This window comes from Oryx dammah, unplaced genomic scaffold, assembly GCF_014754425.2.
Source record: "Oryx dammah isolate SB20612 unplaced genomic scaffold, SCBI_Odam_1.1 HiC_scaffold_27, whole genome shotgun sequence".
NCBI classification, from domain to species: Eukaryota; Metazoa; Chordata; class Mammalia; order Artiodactyla; family Bovidae; genus Oryx; species Oryx dammah.
In genome coordinates, this window is record NW_024070211.1 from 68,519,159 (window position 1) to 68,540,110 (window position 20,952).

General features: G+C 35.1%; 1 pseudogene; it reads left to right on the forward strand.

The window, feature by feature from the left end:
* The window catches only part of LOC120854128, a 133,769-nt pseudogene extending 113,074 nt beyond the window's left edge, over positions 1–20,695 (forward strand).
* Positions 20,696–20,952: the final 257 nt, after the last annotated feature.

Below are 20,952 nucleotides of genomic sequence, written 5' to 3' on the forward strand. Positions count from 1 at the left end.
TCACAATAAACTGTGGAAAATTCTGAAAGAGATGGGAATACCAGACCACCTGACCTGCCTCTTGAGAAACCTGTATGCATGTCAGGAAGCATCAGTTAGAACTGGACATGGAACAACAGACTGGTTCCAAATAGGAAAAGGAGTACATCAAGGCTGTATATTGTCACCCTGCTTATTTAACTTATATGCAGAGTACATCATGAGAAATGCTGGGCTGGAAGAAGCACAAGCTGGAATCAAGATTACCAGGAGAAATATCAATAACCTCAGATATGCAGATAATGCCACCCTTATGGCAGAAAGTGAAGAGGAACTAAAAAGCCTCTTCATGAAAGTGAAAGAGGAGAGTGAAAAAGTTGGCTTAAAGCTCAACATTCAGAAAATGAAGATCATGGCATCTGGTCCCATCACTTCATGGGAAGTAGATGGGGAAACAGTGGAAACAGTGTCAGACTTTATTTTTTGGGGCTCCAAAATCACTGCAGAGGGTGACCGCAGCCATGAAATTAAAAGACGCTTACTCTTTGGAAGAAAAGTTATGACCAACCTAGATAGCATATTCAAAAGCAGAGACATTACTTTGCCAACAAAGGTCCATCTAGTCAAGGCTATGGTTTTTCCAGTGGTCATGTATGGATGTGAGAGTTGGACTGTGAAGAAGGCTGAGTGCCGAAGAATTGATGCTTTTGAACTGTGGTGTTGGAGAAGACTCTTGAGAGTCCCTTGGACTGCAAGGAGATCCAACCAGTCCATTCTGAAGGAGATCAGCCCTGGGATTTCTTTGGAAGGAATGATGCTAAAGCTGAAACTCCAGTACTTTGGCCACCTCATGCGAAGAGTTGACTCATTGGAAAAGACTGTGATGCTGGGAGGGATTGGGGGCAGGAGGAGAAGGGGACGACAGAGGATGAGATGGCTGGATGGCATCCCTGACTCTATGGACGAGAGTCTGAGTGAACTCTGGGAGTTGATGATGGACAGGGAGGCCTGGTGTGCCACGATTCATGGGGTCGCAAAGAGTCGGACACGACTGAGCAACTGAACTGAACTGATGAGTAATAAACTCTCTTTTTCTGTGATCCATAGGCTCCATGTATATACATATGTGAGTTAACAAGCAGAAAAAAATTTCAGACAATTCAGTTACTCCTTTACAAGTTATCCTTCCTCAGTTCTAAACATCTCTTCCTTTTCTCTCAAGGTTTTAATTTTAATATTAATTTCAACATCATTAATAACATGGTCTCAAATTGCATAGGGACATTTAGTTAACTTAATAATGAATCAAAGAATCTTACATCAAACTTGTAAATTAGAGACTCAAAATAAACATTAACTCTACACATCCAATTTGTGCTTGAATCTTACAACACTGACTGCCATTTAAAGTTCTGAAATCCACTATTTATATATAAAGATAGATAGATTAGATATAGATAGATATCTATTTATACTTAGATATAAAATCTATCTGTCTATATCTACATGTCTATATCTATATGTATATATTAACTACTTGGATCTTGTGTGACCAGTCCATGTACTTTAGTCAATTTCCATTAACAACTGACATTGTTCTACTGACAAACATGCTTACTCTCTACTATATTTGATAAGGTTATGTCTTTCTTATCAAGATACAGTATCTTAAAATTGGCCTTCCAGTTGAATGGACAGATGAATTTGTTACCTTTTCCTATCTAGTGCCAGATTATCTCAGGCAGATTTTCATCCTATGTAAATGTTTTTCTGGTCATGTTTATTATTAAAACCCTCAAGATAACAAAAGAAAAAGACATATGTTAAAGGCAGTAACTTTTTGCTTCTTCTCTGATTATAAAGTAATATTTACTCATTATAGAAAATTTGTATAATGATAACATACCAAGGAAAAATAACTGAAACTTTTGGTGTAGTGTGTTTCCTTACAAAACTTGCAGTTGATATCTCAACATAAGTCAGGGCTTACATCCCTTTTACTTCTCTTAAAATTATAAATTAGGCATTATACCTTACCATTAAAAATTCTCCACTGGCTATTTCAAATGTTTAATAGTTTCAGTTCAAATGGACATTATATTAAAAAAAATAAATTAGGGCATGATAGTTGGAAATAAAGAAAGAAAAAGTGAAAACATTTAAAAATACAATAAAGTAAATGTAGATATTTTAGCACTGAACATAGTTTCACAAAATAGCACTGATTAATTTTTTTGTTGTACAACTAATTAATATATCTAAACAACAGATGCTATGACTTTTCAAATGCATGACATACCTTTATCAATTTCTGCATTTTCAGTTAAATCTCTAGAGATTAAAATTGATCACTGCACTAAAGAAGTATATAATTGAACCATAAGGTAAGACTTAATTGAATAGGAAATTAATTTAGTGGAGTAAAATGGAAGTATTGCATTGCTTTTAACAGAAACAACTTTGAACAACACTGAAATAAGTGACTAGAACACTGCTTAAAAATTCACTTGCTGACAGACAATCAGACTCTGGGAATATAGGATGTTTACTAAAGGAAAGGAAAGGAAATTCGCTAGTCGTGTCCAACTCTTTGTGACTCCATGGACTGTAGCCTACCAGGCTCCTCTGTCCATGGGATTTTCCAGGCAAGAATACTGGAGTGGGTTGCCATTTCCTTCTCCAATTAGAAAACTGTTATTAATTCTATGGGTAGGTTTTTAAAAAGAGGCAATAACCTTGGGCAATAAGTCTGGTTTTTAAGTTTATTTGAAGTAACTTCTCAAGCATATTTAGTTTTCTTTTTTTAATAGTGTTAAAGTTCACTAGAAAAACTCAACTGATTAACAAAAAATGCTGATGAGTCCAAGTTGTATAAAGGAATTAATTATATTCTGTAATAAGCCTAAATATGATATTTACCTAACTATAAACAGCTCTTATACAAATTTATATTCTTATAAGAAGACATCAGATAAGAACACAGAAATATGTTATTGTTACCATTTTATACATCAGGGTAGGAACTGGGAGAAAAGAGGAGGCTTATTTCAGTTTCAAGTATTGGAAGCCTCAACCCTAATGGATTTAACTCAAAAAAAAAAACCAAAAAACAAAAAACACAGCTGTATTGTCTGTGACTTCAAGGTTTCCATTGCTGCAGAGGCTCAAATGATATCATCCAGGCATGGGTAGTAAACTACAGTTTTGTTCTGCCTTTTTCAGATGGCTTCATTCTAATAGGCTTTCCCTTCATGATCCAAATATCAGTAAAATCTATTGCCTCTCACTTTCAAGCCCAACAGGAAAAATTAAGATTCTTCTTCTAGGATTCTCAATAAGAGATTCATTATCCCTTTGGTCCTCATTGGACCCGAGAAACATTCTTGCCCTGGGTGTTAGGGGTGTGTGATGTATTAACAAGCATAGGACTAGATCTCATGTTCACTTCTGCTGAAGTTTGGGTATGTATTTTTTTTTAAGGAGAAATTGTTTTGTGGATGCCAGGAAAGGGTCAAGTCTGGATAAGTGAAATAGACAACAGATCTACTATACAGTGTATATGAATTGAGGCAAATATTTTATTTATGAAGGGTATTTACAACAAAAACAATGCTTCTCCAATCTTACCATAAGATGACATTTTATCATGCAGGAAAGTGCAGCACAGTTGATTATAAGTGTGTATGTGTATGTGTATGTGTGAGTGTGTGTGTGTGTGCGTGTGCGTATGTTTGTGTGTAAAACGGGCACTTGGTTGCAGAAGAATGGGCCCATAAAAGGAAATAATTTTAGTAATTGTTAAAATTCTGAGAATATTTTCCAATTTACTTGGGGCTTTGCCATATTCCTAAGTCACACTTGCCTTAGAGGAAAATGATTTTGCCTGAAAGCATAAGATTGTGGTGGCCCACTGGGGAAGCTGGCCAGGATGATTGAATTGGTTTGCCTGGATGTGTAGTCAGAGAGGCACTTTACTGAGGGGGAAGAAAACATGTTGGCAGCAGACTGATCTAAGACTGCTGAGAAGATGTAGATGTATGTCCTGGAAGAATCATAAATCTCCATCAAAGTTTTATGTCTCATGTTGAGTTGTTAAGAGACTTCAGATTTGCTAAACAATGGACTGAATTACAAATTAGTCTTTCCAATAAGGATGAAACCTAAACATACTCTTTAAAATCAATCATTTAATGGTATAACACCACTGAGGTGGTAAGGATGCTTTTTATCACTGTAACTGTTTTCCTCAAATTACTGACCTCAACCCCAACTCTGAGCATGATTAACTAAATGTGAATGTTAAACACCATGGGTAAATTCAAGGTCTGTCCCTCCAACAATCTTCTTCAGCTATGAAATTAATATCAATATATAAATATATGTGTGTATATTATATATATATATGGGTTTCCCTGATGGCTCAGTGGTAAGAAATCCACCTGCAGTGTAGGAGACATGGGTTTGATCTCTGGGTCAGGAAGATCCCCTGGAGAAGGGAATGGCAACCCACTCCAGTATTCCTGCCTAGGAAATCCCATGGACAGAGGACCCTGGCAGACACGACTGAGTGACTAAACTAACCATTATATATATATATACACACACATATAGTCTAGGCATGCATATATGCATATATTTATGAAGTATGGTTTAGAGATTTGAGATAAAAACTGACTTTTTTACTTCCCAAGTATTTGATTTTTGGATTGGTTATATTACTGCAATTTACTCTTGTCATTAGAAATAAGAAAAAAGTCCCAACTAGGTGTCTGCATATAAAATACTCTGATATATGCCAAAAATTGCAATATCTTGTAGTGAGTATGTGCCCAATAAGTCATCCTGACTTTGTTGATGATGGAGGTACCAAAGCCAATGATGATGATTTAGCTAGCATTAAAAAAAATTCTCCACTTGTCTTATATTCCATTCTTATCAGATATTGCTTAATCATTAAAAAGTACAGATACTCTTCCTAAAAGGAAATATTTATATTTTCTTATTTATCACATTACTTAGAATAGAACTGAATATATAGTTAATATTTATGTGTCTCACTGAAATAATGTCTAAATCTTTCCATTTTGTGGATTTATATAATCATCATATACATTCTATGAGGATTATGCAAGAATTAAAATGTTACAAGGGTTAATTACTCACTGAATAATATAAGCTATAAACGGATATTAAGGTCTAAAGCCAATGATGAGTGGAAACAACTTAATGTGATAAATTAATGAAAAGATAAACAAAACGTGATATATTCATACAATGGAACATTGTCAATAAGGGAGCTGATGCTACATGCTACATGCTACAAGAGGGATGAAGCTTGGAAACAATCTAACTGAAAGAAGCTCTTCTAAAAGATCCACATATTGTATAATTTGATGTATAAGAAATGTCTGAATAGGAAAATGCATAGAAATAGAAAGTAGATTCCTGGTTGCCAGGGATGAAAGGGAAAAGAGAAGAGGAAATAACTACTAATGAGTACCAGGGGCAGTGAAAATATTTTAGAAATAGATAGGGGCAATGGTTGGATAATTCTATAAATATATTAAAAGACAATGAAATATGTACTTTAAAGGTGTTAACTTTATGCTATATGAATTTTACCTTGATAGATTTATTAAAACAAATAAATCAGAAGAAAGGTAAAGAAGACCAAAGAATAGAAGACTGAGATGCTAAAAAAGTTTAAAAAATACATTTTTAGATTTATGTTGGCTATAAAAGTAAAACTGCTGGTGGAATAAAAAAGAAATATATGTGCTATTTACCTGATATATGTCCAACTATTCAAAATAAAGCTAAACTCTTCATCATCTTCAAAACAAAAATGGTTTGTTCCTGTGTTACGGTTGTAATCTGTAATTCATCATCTTCTTTATTTGAACCTTCTCATCCTTACTTCTATTAATACAGGGTCTACACATAGTAGATCATGAATAAACTGAATATTTAACATTAAACATACAGATTTATGACAGTATTTAGTTGCTTTATCTGTAATTTTGAGATTTTTTTTTTTTTTAAATAAAAGTAGTCCTGAGAGCAAAGTTGAACTTTGAAGAAGAAGCTCATTATGAAGTCAGGAAAATCACTATGAAGTCATAATTAAGTCAAGGGTGAGCAATACCTTAGTGATGTTGTGGCATTAAGCCATCTTCCCTACTACAGTTTCCAAGATGGCCTCAGTTAAGTTTCTTGTGAAGGCACAAGGGTAACTGCTCCATTGGCTCCATGGGGTGAGCACACTGATTGCAGAATCACAACGGGAAAATGTGTATCATGCAGAGACTGCTGGAACAAATATTTCCACACTTCATCTTCTAACACTGACACAATCAGTGATTCACATTTCTCATCTTATCAAAGGAACTCTGGGTTTTCTTAAATTTTCTATTCCTTGTCATCACTCCAAAAATGATTTGTTTTTAATACCCTACATCATTCAAGCCACCTGTTTGTACAGATGGCAGTTTGCTTGCTAACTTTTATACAAGAGCTAAAGATCTAGGCCTGACAAAACACAAGAGTTAGCTATCACTTTGCTTTATTTCTCCAAGTTAAAGTGAAAGAATCAGAGAGAACATTTTACAAATAAAATAAGCATTTTATATCACCTTTTTTGTCTTCCATGATCTTTTATAAAACATGAGATTCCTTGCATTGGAAATTATGTTTCTGCTTCAAAAAGGTGAACCTTCCTGTACTCTTCCTAATATGACATTATTCACATCATTAAGCAAATAAGAGCCCCATCTGCAAATCCTGCCCCAAATCACCTGCATTTCATCCTCATAACATTTTGCCCTGGTGCACAGCTGGAAGCACAAATACGACAAGCTAGTAGATGACTATGTTTACAGATGCAGACATAATAGAGAAAACAATCACTATATGTGTCCTTATTAAAGTATTCTGATAAAACAAAAAAATGCAGTTTTTCAATGTATGGTTAGAGTAATCAAACAACTATTTGTCAAGTGTTTACCATGTTTCTTGGAAATATGAAGGGAAGAAAATGAAAACTAAAATTCAGTCAGTAAAATAAAAATAAAAAGGTATATGGCATATTGTTTGGTGTTTTTGTGGTTGAGTTTTAGGAGTTCTTTAAACATTCTGGATATCCCTTATCAGATACATGATTTTCAAATGTTTTCTCCAATTCTGTGGACTGCTGTTTACTCTATTGATTGTGTCTTTTGATGTAAACATTTTTTTCATGAGCCCCAAATTTTCTGTTTTTCCTTTTGTTTATCTGTGATTGGTGTCTTACATACAAACACACACTCACATGCGCACACACACATAAATCATTGCCAAATGCAATGTTGTGAAGCTTTTCTGCTCTATTTTCTTCTAAGATTTTTTAGTGTTAAGTTTTCAATTTAGGTCATGGTTCCATTTTGAGTTAATTTTTGTATATGGTTTTAGGTAAATCTCCAACTTCACTATTTTTGTGCAGCGATATGCAATTTGCCCAGTATCATTTGTCAAAGAAAAAAAAAGTCCTTTCTCCAATGAATATTCTTAGAACTCTTGTCAAAAATCATTTGATCAGTATGTTAAGGTTTATTTCTGGATTCTCTATTTTATCCCATTGTTATAATGTATGTCTATCATTGTGCCAGTATCACACTGTTTTGGCTACAATAGCTTTACAGTAAGCTTTGAAATCAGGAAATCTGGGTCCTCAAAATTTGTTCTCCTTTTCCTGGACCGTTTTGCTATGCACAGTCCCTTTGATTCCATATGAAGTTTAAAATGGGGTTTTCTATTCTGCAAAAGTTATTGCTGGAATTTTCATAGGGATTTCATTGAATCTGTAGATCCGTTTGGGTAGTACTTAAATCTTAACAATATCAAGTTTTCTAACTGCTAAATATGGTTCAGTTCAGTTCAGTCGCACAGTCATGTCTCTTTCCATTTATTCATATTTTCTTTAATTTCTTTAAGGTTCTATGATATTTCTTCTTTAAAGTTTGACAGAATTGACCATTGACACAATGAGATTCAGGGCTTCTTTTTGTTCAGAGATTTTCAGTTACAGTCTTGCTCTTACTGGTGATAGCTCTATTCAGGTTTGTTTGTTTGTGTGTTTTTTCCTTCATCACTTACTAACGGTATGTTTTATTTTTCTAGGAATTTGTCAGTTCAGTTCAGTTCAGTCGCTCAGTAGTGTCCGACTCTTTGCGACTCCATGAATCGCAGCACGCCAGGCCTCCCTATCCATCACCAACTCCTGGAGTGCACTCAGACTCTCGTCCATAGAGTCAGTGATGCCATCCAGCCATCTCATCCTCTGTCGTCCCCTTCTCAATTGTTGATGTTCACACTATTCTCTTAAATCCTTTTTTATTTCTATAGAACCATTAGTAATATCCCCACCTCCATTTTTATTTTAGTGATTTGAATGTTTTCTCTATATTTCTCTCTTTCTAACAGTCCAAATATTTAAAGATTTACCCATTTTGTTATCAATTTTTTTTATGTGATAGATATGTGTGATTTTTATTAAAATGTTGATAGTTCCAGTGATGGATCTACAACTATAATTTTAAGGTGGTGCTAATAATTAGAGATATTTTGAGATTACCTACAGCACTACATGATTTATATCTATTTTATCTCTGTTCTTTTATTATCTCCTTCCTTCTTCTAGCTTTGGGTTTAGTTTTTTTCTTCTTTTTCTAGTTTATTAAGTTATAAAATCAGTTTGTTCATCTGAAAGCTTTCTTCTTCCTTAATGTAACTGCTGACATTTATAAATTTCTCCCCAGCACTGCTTTCACTGTCCCCAATATATTTTAGAGGTATTCTCATTTTAACTTATATCTAAGTTTATTTTACTTTCCCTTGTGATTTCTTCCTTGTTCCATTAATTTTAAAAGAATGTGCGGTCTCATTTCCACAGATTTGTGAATTTTAAAGTGTTTCTTCTGTTATTGATTTTTTAACTTTATCCCATTGTGATCACAGAACATATTTTGTATGGCATCTACATTTTAAAGTCCATTGAGATTAAATTTGTGAACTAACATATAGCCTATTTTAAAAAATGCCCTATCTACATTTGAATAGAATGTCTGCTCTCTTATTTTTGGGTAGATTGTTCTCTCTGTTAGAGGTAGGGGGTGACTATGTTGTTCTAGTATTCTATTTCTTTATTTATCTTCTATCTGGTTTTTCAATCCATTGTTGTGAGCAGAATATTCAAGTTTCCAGGTATTATTGCAGAGATACCTAATTTCTTTTAATTCTGTCAATTTTTGCTTCATATATTTTGATTGTCTTTTATTATATGTATAAATGTTTATAATTGTTATATCTTCTTGAATTGAGCCATCTGTTAATACATAATGTTGTCTTTTGCAAACTTTTTTGATTTAAAGTATATTTTAAATATTAGTAGAGTCACAGAGGCTCTCTTTTGGTTACTATTTGCATGAAATATCTTCCATCTTTTGGCTTTAACTTCTTCTTGTCTTTGTATTGAAACTGAGTCTCCTATAGACAGAATATACTGATTATATACTTTTATTCATTTTGATAATCTTGTCTTTCAGAATTTAATTGATTTACATTTAATTACTAATTTAAATTATAAAATTTTTACTGATAAGCAAAGATACCTGTCATTTTGTGTGTATTTGTGGTCTATGAGGCTCATTATTTTTGTTGTTCTTCATTTCCTACATTAATCTTCTTTTGTGTTTAGTTGATATTTTATAGTGAAATATTTAAATATCTTTCTCATTTCCTTTTGTGTATATTCTAGAGCTAATTCTTTGTAGTTACTGTGGGGAGTACATTTAGCATCCTTAAAGTTGTAGCAGTCAATATGAATTTATACTAGCTTAACTTCAATAACATACAAATTGCTGCTTCTATATAGCTTTACTTCCCTACTCCTTTTAGTTGTTGATGTCACAAAATTATATACTTGTATATTGTGTGTCCAAAAACAAACTATTTTAATGCATTAGTATCTTAAATTATATAGAAAATAAAATGTGGAGTTACAAACCAGTTTACAATAATATTAGCTTTTAGACTAATACATTATTTTTAAATGTATTAACCTACTATATCATATAGAAAACCAAAAAAAAAAAAAAATGAAGTTACAAACCATTGCTACAATAACTATAAATTTTATAATTTTCTTTGTATTTACCTTTATTGAAATCTTTATTTCTTCTTACAGCTTTGAGTTACAGTCCAGTGTCCATTCATTTCAACATGTATAGCTCTCTTTTAGAATTTATTGCAGAACATTTTAACACTATTGTGTTCTTTTAGCTTTTATTTACCTGGGGATGTCTTAATGTCTCTCTCACCTTTGAAGGAAGGTTTTTCTGGATATTGACTTTTTGGTTGAGCTTTTTAAAAAAAATTTTGGGGGCACTTTGCATATATCACCCTACTGCCTTCTGGCCCCCAATTCATCTGGTAAGACATCTGCTGATAATATTATTGAAAAAAATTGCATTTCAATTATTTTACTTTTCAGCTCCAGAATTTCATTTTGGATTCTTTGTATGTTTTCTATCTTCTTATTGATATTTATATTTTGTATATATATTACCTTTTTCACATTTTCCATGTCTTCTGTTGGCTGTATGAGTATGTATAAAATTGTTGTTTAAGAATCTTTGTCTAGTTGATCTCCACCAGACTATTTCAGAAACAGTTACTATGGTCCCTTTGTTGGGACAGTTATTGAAGGTTCACTTTTCATTTACCTTTGAATAGGTTATAATTCCCTGTCCCATTTTATGCCTTTTTACCTTTTGTTGGTAATTATTCATTTAAATGTAGTAGTGTGATAATTCTGGAAACTAGACTATCCTCCTTCCCCAGAGTTTGCTGGGGTTTTTTTGTTTTGTTTTGTTTTTGATTATTGTAAGCTAGCTGAGCTGAAGATCACTGATATATAAGCTTATGAGTTTTTCAGATCTTTTCTGATTCTGTGCTTTCCCCTGGGAATGAAGGTGTCAGTCTTCAATGTTTGGCTCCCAAAATGGAGAGGACAAAAAAAGAAAAGAATGAAAAGAAAAGACAAGGGTGGAAGATGCTAGCCCTTTAAATATCACTAGAAATAAGTCACTTTAGCCAAAAGAAGGGGAGCTTGCAACACTAGAGGTAGGTATAACAAAGATCCCACTTCTTTGTCTGTACCTCTATGATCAGAAGCAACAATCAGTAATAAGAACACTGATCGCTAATAGTTAGAAGATAGGGTCCTTTTGGTTCACTCTGGCTTCTGCAAGATTCTCCTGGAATATATGCACTGCTTTCTGCCCCAGCTTGAGGTGTGAGGGATGGGTAGCTGGTACTGCACTAAGAGCTGAAACTGACTGATATTATCTATAATTTGCTATCCAAACCTCCCCCTGGAAGTTATAAGCCTTAATAGACTCCAAGGTTTCAAAACAGTTATATCAGACAGATTCTGCCAATACAAGCATCATCCAGGTAGGGTGATAGCTCCCAGTGTTTTCTATTCATCCTGCATTTATGACTTAAATAGTAACACAATATATTTTAGAAATGAATGGAAATGTTAAAAAGGAAATTAAATTTCTATGCATTCTTGAGATAGCTCACTTTATGTGTTACCTTGACTGGGTGAAGAGATTCTCAAAAAGGTGGTAGAACATTATTTCTTCATATGTCTGTGAACGTGCCTCTGGAATACATTAGCATTTGAGAGAGACTGAATAAAGACCACCAATGTAAGTGGGTAGTATCTAGTCCAATGAGGGTCTAAATAGAACAAAAAGGCAAGAGAAGAGTGGATTTGCTCTTTTAGTTTGAGTTGGGGTGTCTCTTTTCCTGCCCTCAGATGTTAGTCCTCCTGGTTCTTGGCACATCAGACTGAGACTGAATGACACCCACTAGTATTCCTTGTTCTCTTATCACTATCTCTCCATTTCCCTCCCTCTCTCTTCTTTTCTCTAGATAGATAGATAGATAATAGACAGATAATTGGCCTTGTTTCTCTAGAAAACACTTAAAAAGACAATATACCTAGCTCTATCTTTTTATATGAAATATTTTAAATCAGACGATGAATTTTTATGTCAATTATAAGCCTATTGATTAAAAGGTTATTGTAAATCCTTTAATACAATTTTACACTTTTGTAATGGCTATAAGATATTCTTTTATGCAATACGAAGTTGAAGGAAATGGCAACTCACTCCAGTATTCTTGCCTGGAAAATCCCATGAAGAGAGAGGAGCCTGGTGGGCTATAGGCCATGGGGTCACAAAGAGTTGGACACAACTGAGTGACTGAACATGCATGCATGCATAGTTGTATAAACCAAGTTAAAAATTACTTATGTGAGAAGTCACTATGTTCAAAAGTCATTGTTGAAGTACTGTTATTTCTTATGCTTTTAGAGTCTTTGTGGTTGAATTCCGAGGAAGCCAAATTCATGTGGTCTCTGCTGCTTTTTTAAAATCCTGCTTCCATGTGTTGAACCCATTGGAGCCTTGCTCAGAGGCAAGAAGACAATTAAAATGTCTTCCCCTCTTCTATTTTATAGAAAATATTTGCTTTTGTTTTTAGAGCAGCATGGTGCTAAAATTTAGATTTCTGAGGAAAGGGAAGTTTTCACTTAAACCCTGAGATAAATCTAGATGCCCTATTATAATTAAAAAAAAAGAATTTAACTTTTGTGATTATGGACACTCAATATAATTAATAGTTCCTTGTATAATGATGTATCTGATGTTATAAGACAAAAAAATACTAAATAATGACAGGACTTAGCCATTCCTGTGTTCAAGGAGTTTATATTTCAAATTAGCCTGAATTCCAATTCCTCTGCTAACAAAATTTCAACCCCAATAAACGCATACCAGTCTACAGAGAATCTCAAAGTTTCAAGTTATTTTTGAACCTATAGGCCATCAATAGAATGCTCTCTCTCTCTTTGTTCCACAATAGTTTTATGAGAGAGTCAATGATAGGCCAGTCTCCAAGCATTGCTAGAAAATATTCATATACACACACACACACAGGTGCAGTTCCATATATAAAATATCACAGGAAAATAATCATTTTCCTTATCTCACACACACACACACACAAAACTGTACCAAAAAAAAAAAGCGGAATCTCAGTAAACATAAAGTTAGCTGTTTTCTAGAATGTTGCATAAAACTGCACTCTTTATGCTCCAATATTCTCCATGGCAGTCAGCCAGACAGAACCTTTGGAACACTGAAAACTCATCTTGGAGCTATTGAAGTTTATTCTTGCCCATTCTGAAAAATTGGCTGATATTGATAATTGTTATAAAAAGTTTACCCCATGAGTCTCATAGGCTGCCAAGAATGTAATTGAGCTGAAATGGAAGGCTGGTATTAAGCTTGCATCTGGTTCTGAGTCAAGGAGCCCTCACTCTTTGACTAGCATCAAGGGAAGCTGCCTTCATTTGGGGAAAACAGATGGAACGATTTCACTATAATGGAGTTCATTTTGAGAAACTGTCCCAGCTTGTCCAAACTAATGGCAAGTTGGATAGGATTTCAAATAAATTATAAACACCTGTAGGAGTTGAGGTTACTAGCCCTGGCTCAAGGAAAAAGAAAATCAAATTACAAATGATTTATTAGGCATCTACAATGCATGCAGCATGATTCCACTCATGATTTTACCAAACAAGATAATATAATAATAATAATATTATAATATTGTATTATCATTATATATAATAATATTCTTAAAATGGAATTTTAAGTATATCCTGTTGTTCTTGACACTACCATTTTCCTGGATATCTTCTCAATTTTCTCTCATGATCTGCTCAAAAGTGGCAAATGTGTATATTTAATCAAGTATTTTGAATCTCTTGAAATTTCAACTTGACAATGTACTTCAGCAACAAAATTCAATAAAAGGGCATTGTTTCTATTATATATCAGGCAATACCTAGTATGTACTTATGTACTAAAGATACAAAACATCCTCACTCATTTAGTTCAGAATTCAGTGGGGGATATAGGCAAATAAAACTATTTCAGTACAAAGAGTACAGTGATTAAGAGTAATGCCATTCGGTATCGACAAAAGGTAGCAATTAACCACATTTAATGTAAAACTCTAGGCCAAATTGAGATATACTTTAACTATAAAATATATACTGCATTTTGAAGACAGTATAAAAATTTAAGATACCTCATTTTTAATATTGATTTTTAATATAGATTCCATGTCAAAATGTTATTTGGGATATATTGTATTAAACAAAATAAATTAATCCAATTAATTTCACCAGTTTATGTTAGCTTTTTCAATGTGTTCTTTAGAAAATTTATGAATTAAATCACATTTGTACTCAGATTTTTGTTGAACAGCACTGGTATATATACTAGACCTTCTGTCTTCAAAACTCATTCTATCACTTACCTGTGAGACATTAGGCAAGTACTAGTTTTTGCAGGTATTTTGTTTGTTTGTTTGTTTGTTTTGCTTCAGTTTCCTTATGTATAAGAAGAGGCTGATAATAATTACAGTTATTTACTCAATAGGGTTGTTGGGAGAAGTAAGTGAACCAAAAAACTTTAAAAGGCAACTATTATTAAATACATAAGCATTAAGTAAGCACATAAAAAGAGCACATATCTCAGGTCAAAAGAAGTAAACTCCAAGAAGAATTTAAAAGAGGAAAAAAAAAAAAGGTTTCATTAAAGCTTCAAAGAATGTCAGAAAACTGTCCCACTGTAATAGGAGGAGAATAGAGACAATATGAATAAAATCATAAAACTTGAACTAGGCATAGTCCATTGCAGGAACTAAAAGTGGTTTTCAAGACGTAAGATTGCAAACTTCCTGAAAGCAGCGGTGGGAAGAAACACTGAAAAGCCAGGTCATTGCACTGCCCAATACTATTCTAAAAAACATATGAAATTAGGTTGTTGTTCAATCACTCAGTCACGTCTACCTCTTTGAGACCCATGGACTGCAGCACTTCAGGCTTCCCTGTCCTTCACAATCTCCCAGAGCTTGCTCAAACTCATGTCCATTGAATTGGTGATGCCATCCAACCATTTTATCCTCTGTTATTTTCTTCCTGCCTTCAAACTTTCCCAGCTTTAGGGTCTTTTCTAATGAGTTGGTTCTAAGCATCAGGTGGCCAAAGAACTGGAGTTTCAGCTTCAGCATCAGACCTTCCAATGAATATTCAGGACTGATTTCCTTTAGGACTGATTTGATCTCCTTGCAGTCCAAGGGACTCTCAAGAGCCTTCTCCAACACCACGGTTCAAAAGCATCAATTCTTTAGCACTCAGCCTTCTTTATGGTCCAACTGTCACATCCATACATGACTAATGGAAAAACTGTAGCTTTGACTAGATGGACCTTTGTTGGCAAAGTAATGTCTCTGTTCTTTAACATGTCTAGGTTTGTCATACCATTTCTTCCAAGGAGCAACTGGCTTTTAATTTCATGGCCGCAGTCACCATCTGCACTGATTTTGGAGCCAAGAAAATAAAGTCTGTCACTGTTTCCATTGTTTCCCCATCTATTTGTCATGAAGTGATGGGACTGGATGCCATGATCTTTGTTTCTTTAATGTTGAGTTTTAAGCCAACTTTTTCACTCTCTTCTTTCACTTTAATCAAGGGGCATAGTTCATCTTTGCTTTCTGCCATAAGGGTGGTATCATCTGCATATCTAATGTTATTGATATTTTCCTCTATAATCTTGATTCTGGGTTGTGCTTCATCCAGTCTGGTGTTTCACATGATGGACTCTGCATATAAGTTAAATAAGCAAGGTGACAATACACAACCTTGGCATACTCCTTTCCCAATTTTGAACCAGTCCAGTTTTCCATGTTCAGTTCTAACTGTTGATTCTTGACCTGCATACAGATTTCTCAGGAGACAGATAAGGTGGTCTAGTGTTCCCATTTCTTAAATAATTTTCCACAATTTGTTGTGATCCACTCAGTCAAAGGCTTTAACGTAGTCAATGAAGCAGAAGTGGATATTTTTCTGGAACTCTCTTGCTTTTTTTTATGATCTAATGGATGTTGGCAATTTGATTGCTGGTTCCTCTGCCTTTTTTAATCCAGCTTGAACATATGGGAGTTCTCACTTCACACAATGTTGAAGCCTTTGAAAACTCTGAGTGTTGAAAACCTTTGAGAATTACTTTGCTAGCATGTGAATGAGTACAATTTGCAGTAGTTTGAACATTCTTTGGCACTGCCCATCTTGGGACTTGAAATTAGGTATTCCCTCTATAAAATTAACTGTATTGTTTTAGGAAAACCAAAGGAGATATACAAAGAGAATACATGAAATAGGAGTAAGTGATGTCATGTAGGAGATTACTAAGGTATTAATAAAAGAATTTTTAAGGAGAAAAGTATATTTTCTTCTTCCCCACTCTAAACTCACAGCTTTTGATAGCTAGACAGTTGTCCTTTTCTATTAATTGAGTCTACTAAGCCAACAAGCCTCTAAAACTTGTGTTCACTTAATATACCCTTTGTAAGTCAGGTTATGAAAATAAAATTTGAATTTCATAAATTGCACATGCCAACCAAAATAAATATCAATGTTCAGGTTCCATTATAATATCGGATAGCCACCAACACTCATAAGACATTTGTAATTTATAAAACAAAATCAGTCTGAGAGGTCTACCTTCCAGGTGAAAGAGAAAAGGTTGGAAGCTCTCAGAAAAAGGTTCCTCTTGTTTTAGAGATTTAAGAAGTGTTAAAAGGTAAAGTGAGGCATATTATTTTTTTTTCCCCAAAGGTCTATTTAAGGTCCAATTCAAATTGGACAATGTCAAACTAAAAATGCTTAGGAGCTCCCTGCTGACAGAAGTTAGGGAAAATATTTTAATAGAGAAGACACAGAAGAAAAACAAATATATTATTTGATTGGCTATAGCTTAAGCAGTTGACTTATTTGGGAAATTTGATTGGCTATAGCTTAAGCAGTTGACTTATTTGGGAAATCCTAGCAGGCAGTTTGTGATCAGTTGTTCTTTAGTTTTGTTTTTTTGGATTTTGGTTCATTGATTCTGGCTTAGGTTTTGGTTTGCTTAGTAGGCATCCAAAACATTAGAGCCACTTTAGTCTAAGGACTTCCTTGTTTAATTAATTAACAATAGTCGCAGTGATATGTCATAAGAACAATAAAGTAGTAAGAAAGGAGACTATTCTGGGAGGAATTCTGGTGGACTAATATATTGATACAACATTATAAAAAATGAAATGAATAAATATATATGTATGTCTAGTATATTCTAAATTGGTGATAGAATAACCCATAACTATAAGCAACCAGCAATAATATCTGAAATAATTTTTAAACTTTGATCCGCATCCTTTGTTTCCTCCCCTAGTAAGATTCACTGGTTTGTCTTCAATGTCTTAAACAGCTATATACAAACAGTACAGCTGTGCCACCACTCGAGGACAGTACCAAAGTGCACATCCCAGTGTCACAGTTGGTACCTGCCCTAAATATTTCTCTGTAGTGTGTTATTAACATACTTCTCAAAGTCTGCTGTACTCTACCTCTTTGATACACCCTAACTCAGTGTTGAATGTACCACTGGAAGACCAGCAGCTTTGCCTTATGTAAAGCATGCTCTTCCTCCCATGACAGTAGCTTTCTGAACAGTGTCATTGACAGACCATATATATTACTCACTCATGGCTCAACCAGTACTCTTGCCTGGAAAATCCCACGGATGGAGGAGCCTGGTAGGCTGCAGTCCATGGGGTTGCTAAGAGTCGGACACGACTGAGTGACTTCACTGTCCGTTTTCACTTTCATACATTGGAGAAGGAAATGGCAACCCACTCCAGGGTTCTTGCCTGGAGAATCACGGGGACGGGGGAGCCTGGTGGGCTGCCATCTATGGGGTCGCGCAGAGTCGGCCACGACTGAAGCGACTTAGCAGTAGCAGCAGCAGCAGCAGCATGGCTCGACACTACAAACTTCCTTCCATGTATTTTCTTTAACAAAAATTTTATACTTTAGGCTCCTTTGGGTTTAGAAATTAAACAACACAATCAACATTAATTAGGGGCTTTTTGTTTGTTTGTTTTGGGGCCACATCATACGGCTTAGTTCCCTGAGGAAAAGTGGAAAGTGAAAGCCGCTCAGTCCTATCCGACTCTTTGCAACCCCATGGACTATATAGTCCATGGGATTCTCCAGGCCAGAATACTGGAGTGGGTAGCCTTTCCCTTCTCCAGGGGATCTTCCCAACCCAGGGATCAAACCCAGGTCTCCTGCACTGCAGGTGAATTCTTTACCAGCTGAGCCACGAGGGAAGCCCTAACCAGGGATCAAACCCAGCTCCATGGCAGTGAAAGTGTGACGTCATAACCGCTGGATCAACAGAGAATTCCCAATATTTAATTCTGAAAAGAATAAAATTTTAACTAAGACTGAGATGCACCTTCAGATCAGTAAGAACAAAAAGGAAAGAAAAATTTAGAAGTAAATAAAATGTAAAAGTAAGTAAATATTGGACTTCTCTGGTGGCTCAGATGGTAAAGAATCTATCTGCAATGAAAGAGACCCCAGTTCAATCCTTGGGTTGGGAAGATCCCCTGGAGAAGGAAACTGCTACTCCAGTATTCTTGCCTGGAGAATGCCATGGACAGAGGATCCTGACTGGTTATAGTCCATGGGATCACAGAGCAAATATTACACTAAATCATCAATATTATTTTAGAACTTAAGCTTGTTGGGATCTATATTTTTACTGACCATTTATTAATATTAAATTGCAAACATAACTACTGAGACTGGAAAGGAGAGAATGACACACCACATTTTGAAAACAATGAGTGCTGTAAAGAAGCATGCAGAAATGCAGTGCTGGAAGAGCAGATTGGGGAAATACTCAAGTAAACAGTGATGGAATGTGACAGGAGCTATTAAAATCCAAATCCACACATTTAAATTTTTTCTCATCTGGACACAGTTTCTTCTAGTCTGAACTGCAATTACAACTAATGGGCTTCAACCCTCTCAACCAGTGCCCAGTGAGAGAGGCACATTTACGCTCTCAAACATTTGGGCCATCCACTTGTTCATATGCTGTGGTTTGATGCCCAGAATATTATTCTGTGCCATGAAATCTTGGTCCAGGATGAAACTGTAAAAAGATGGTGCGGTGACAGGATGATAAATGAAGTTCACCAAGATGAGAGCTTGGGATTTACTCATATTCTTGGCTACAGAAACAGATTTACCAACATGTCTGCCTCCAAAAGATTCTTCTATAAAGTTTTAAAATCAAACATCTAATAACCACCTTATATCAAAAGACAAAAGACAAAGCCTCTCTTTTTGTTTGTGAGTAGACATTCAAACTCAAAATTCTTTAGAAAAGAGGACGTGTATAAATAAGGATTCTGTTTGCTTGCTGCAGTGATAAAAAGTTTCATATTTTGAAAATTCCCAATTAAAGTACACACTTGTTTGTTGCTGTTTAGTCACTAAGTTTTATCTGACTCTTTTGCAACTCCATGGACTGCAGCCCAACAGGCTCCTCTGTCCATGAGATGTTCCAAGCAAGAACACTGGAGTAGCTTGCCATTTCCTTTTCCAGGGGATCTTCTTGACCCATGTCTCCTGCATTGGCAGGCAGATTCTTACCACTGAGCCACCAGGGAAGCCCTAAAGTACACACTAGGTTGCAACAATTCTACTTAGTGAGGTTTCTTTCCCTTCAATCTACATTTGTCACATTTTAAATTTAATTAATCCAATGCACGTATATTCAAAAAAATGGACAGACCTTAACTGATATCTAAGAGTTTAAGAATCTATCTTCTAAGTAAAATCTAAAGGAGCTAACTTTTCTTTAAAAATAATTCCATTCTGTGATTGAAGAACTTTTAAAAGATGTTAATTCTTTGAACAAAGATAAAATTAAAGTCCAAAAGGTTTTAGCTGTAGTAATAGAGAGGCAGCGCTTTCTAACTAGCAGACCTTTAAATTGACTATGCTCTAAATTCACACAGTACAAAATAGAGATCAGTAAATCTGTCTTGTGTTCTCATTATCTCAATCAGATACCAAACTGTTATCTAAAATTTAATCAACAATGTCCCTAGATTAAACTGAATTTAAAAACTTATTTAGCCATGAAGTCAAGAGAAAAGAGTATGCGGGCCAGCCCTGCCCCTAGAGAATCATGGATGCCTGCAGTGGGGACTTCAAGATGAGACGCATAGATGGTGGTATCCTTCAAGCAAGCAAAGGTTTTCACAATTCTCTGCTGGCAGTAAACCACAGACTAGGAAGCAGTTTGACAGCTATTAAAACCAGGGCTCTGCAGTTGGAGATAGCTTTGCAGTTGAGAGAGGTCTGCTTTCACGACTGATTATAATGGTTCAAGTCAGAGAGAAAGAAGATCCCTAGAACTCCATCAAGAGTGGTGCTTTCACAAGAACCATGAGGGCAGCAAGAAAGCTACCAGTAGCCATGGCTGTGCCAGCGGCAATAGGTGCCATTCTCCTGGCTTTAGTGGAAGGAGCTGCTATCTTGTTGACAAGATTTGCCCCTGCACCACTTCCTAATGGTGCTCTGTTAGCTGAAGGCCCATCCAAGTTGCCTTCAGCCCAGTTACTATCTTTATATTTTGGAGACTATCAACAGTATCCACAGGACTTCTTCCCCAGGATTTCTTTAATGAAATGAGGAAAGGACTGCAGATCTATTTTTAAAACCAAAGGTGGGACAACTACGGCCAAATAGGCTATGAAGAGACGTTTAGCACCTCTTCTCTTTAAAGGAACATGAAGCGAGGAGGTCTTAAAAGATAATACACTTATTTATTCACACTTAGATTGCATTTGTGATCGAAATAAACGTTATAAATCTTTAAAAGGAAATATGGTAGGAGCTTAGAAGATGAAGGACCAAATGGCAAACAGCAATGAAGTATTTAAGCGTTT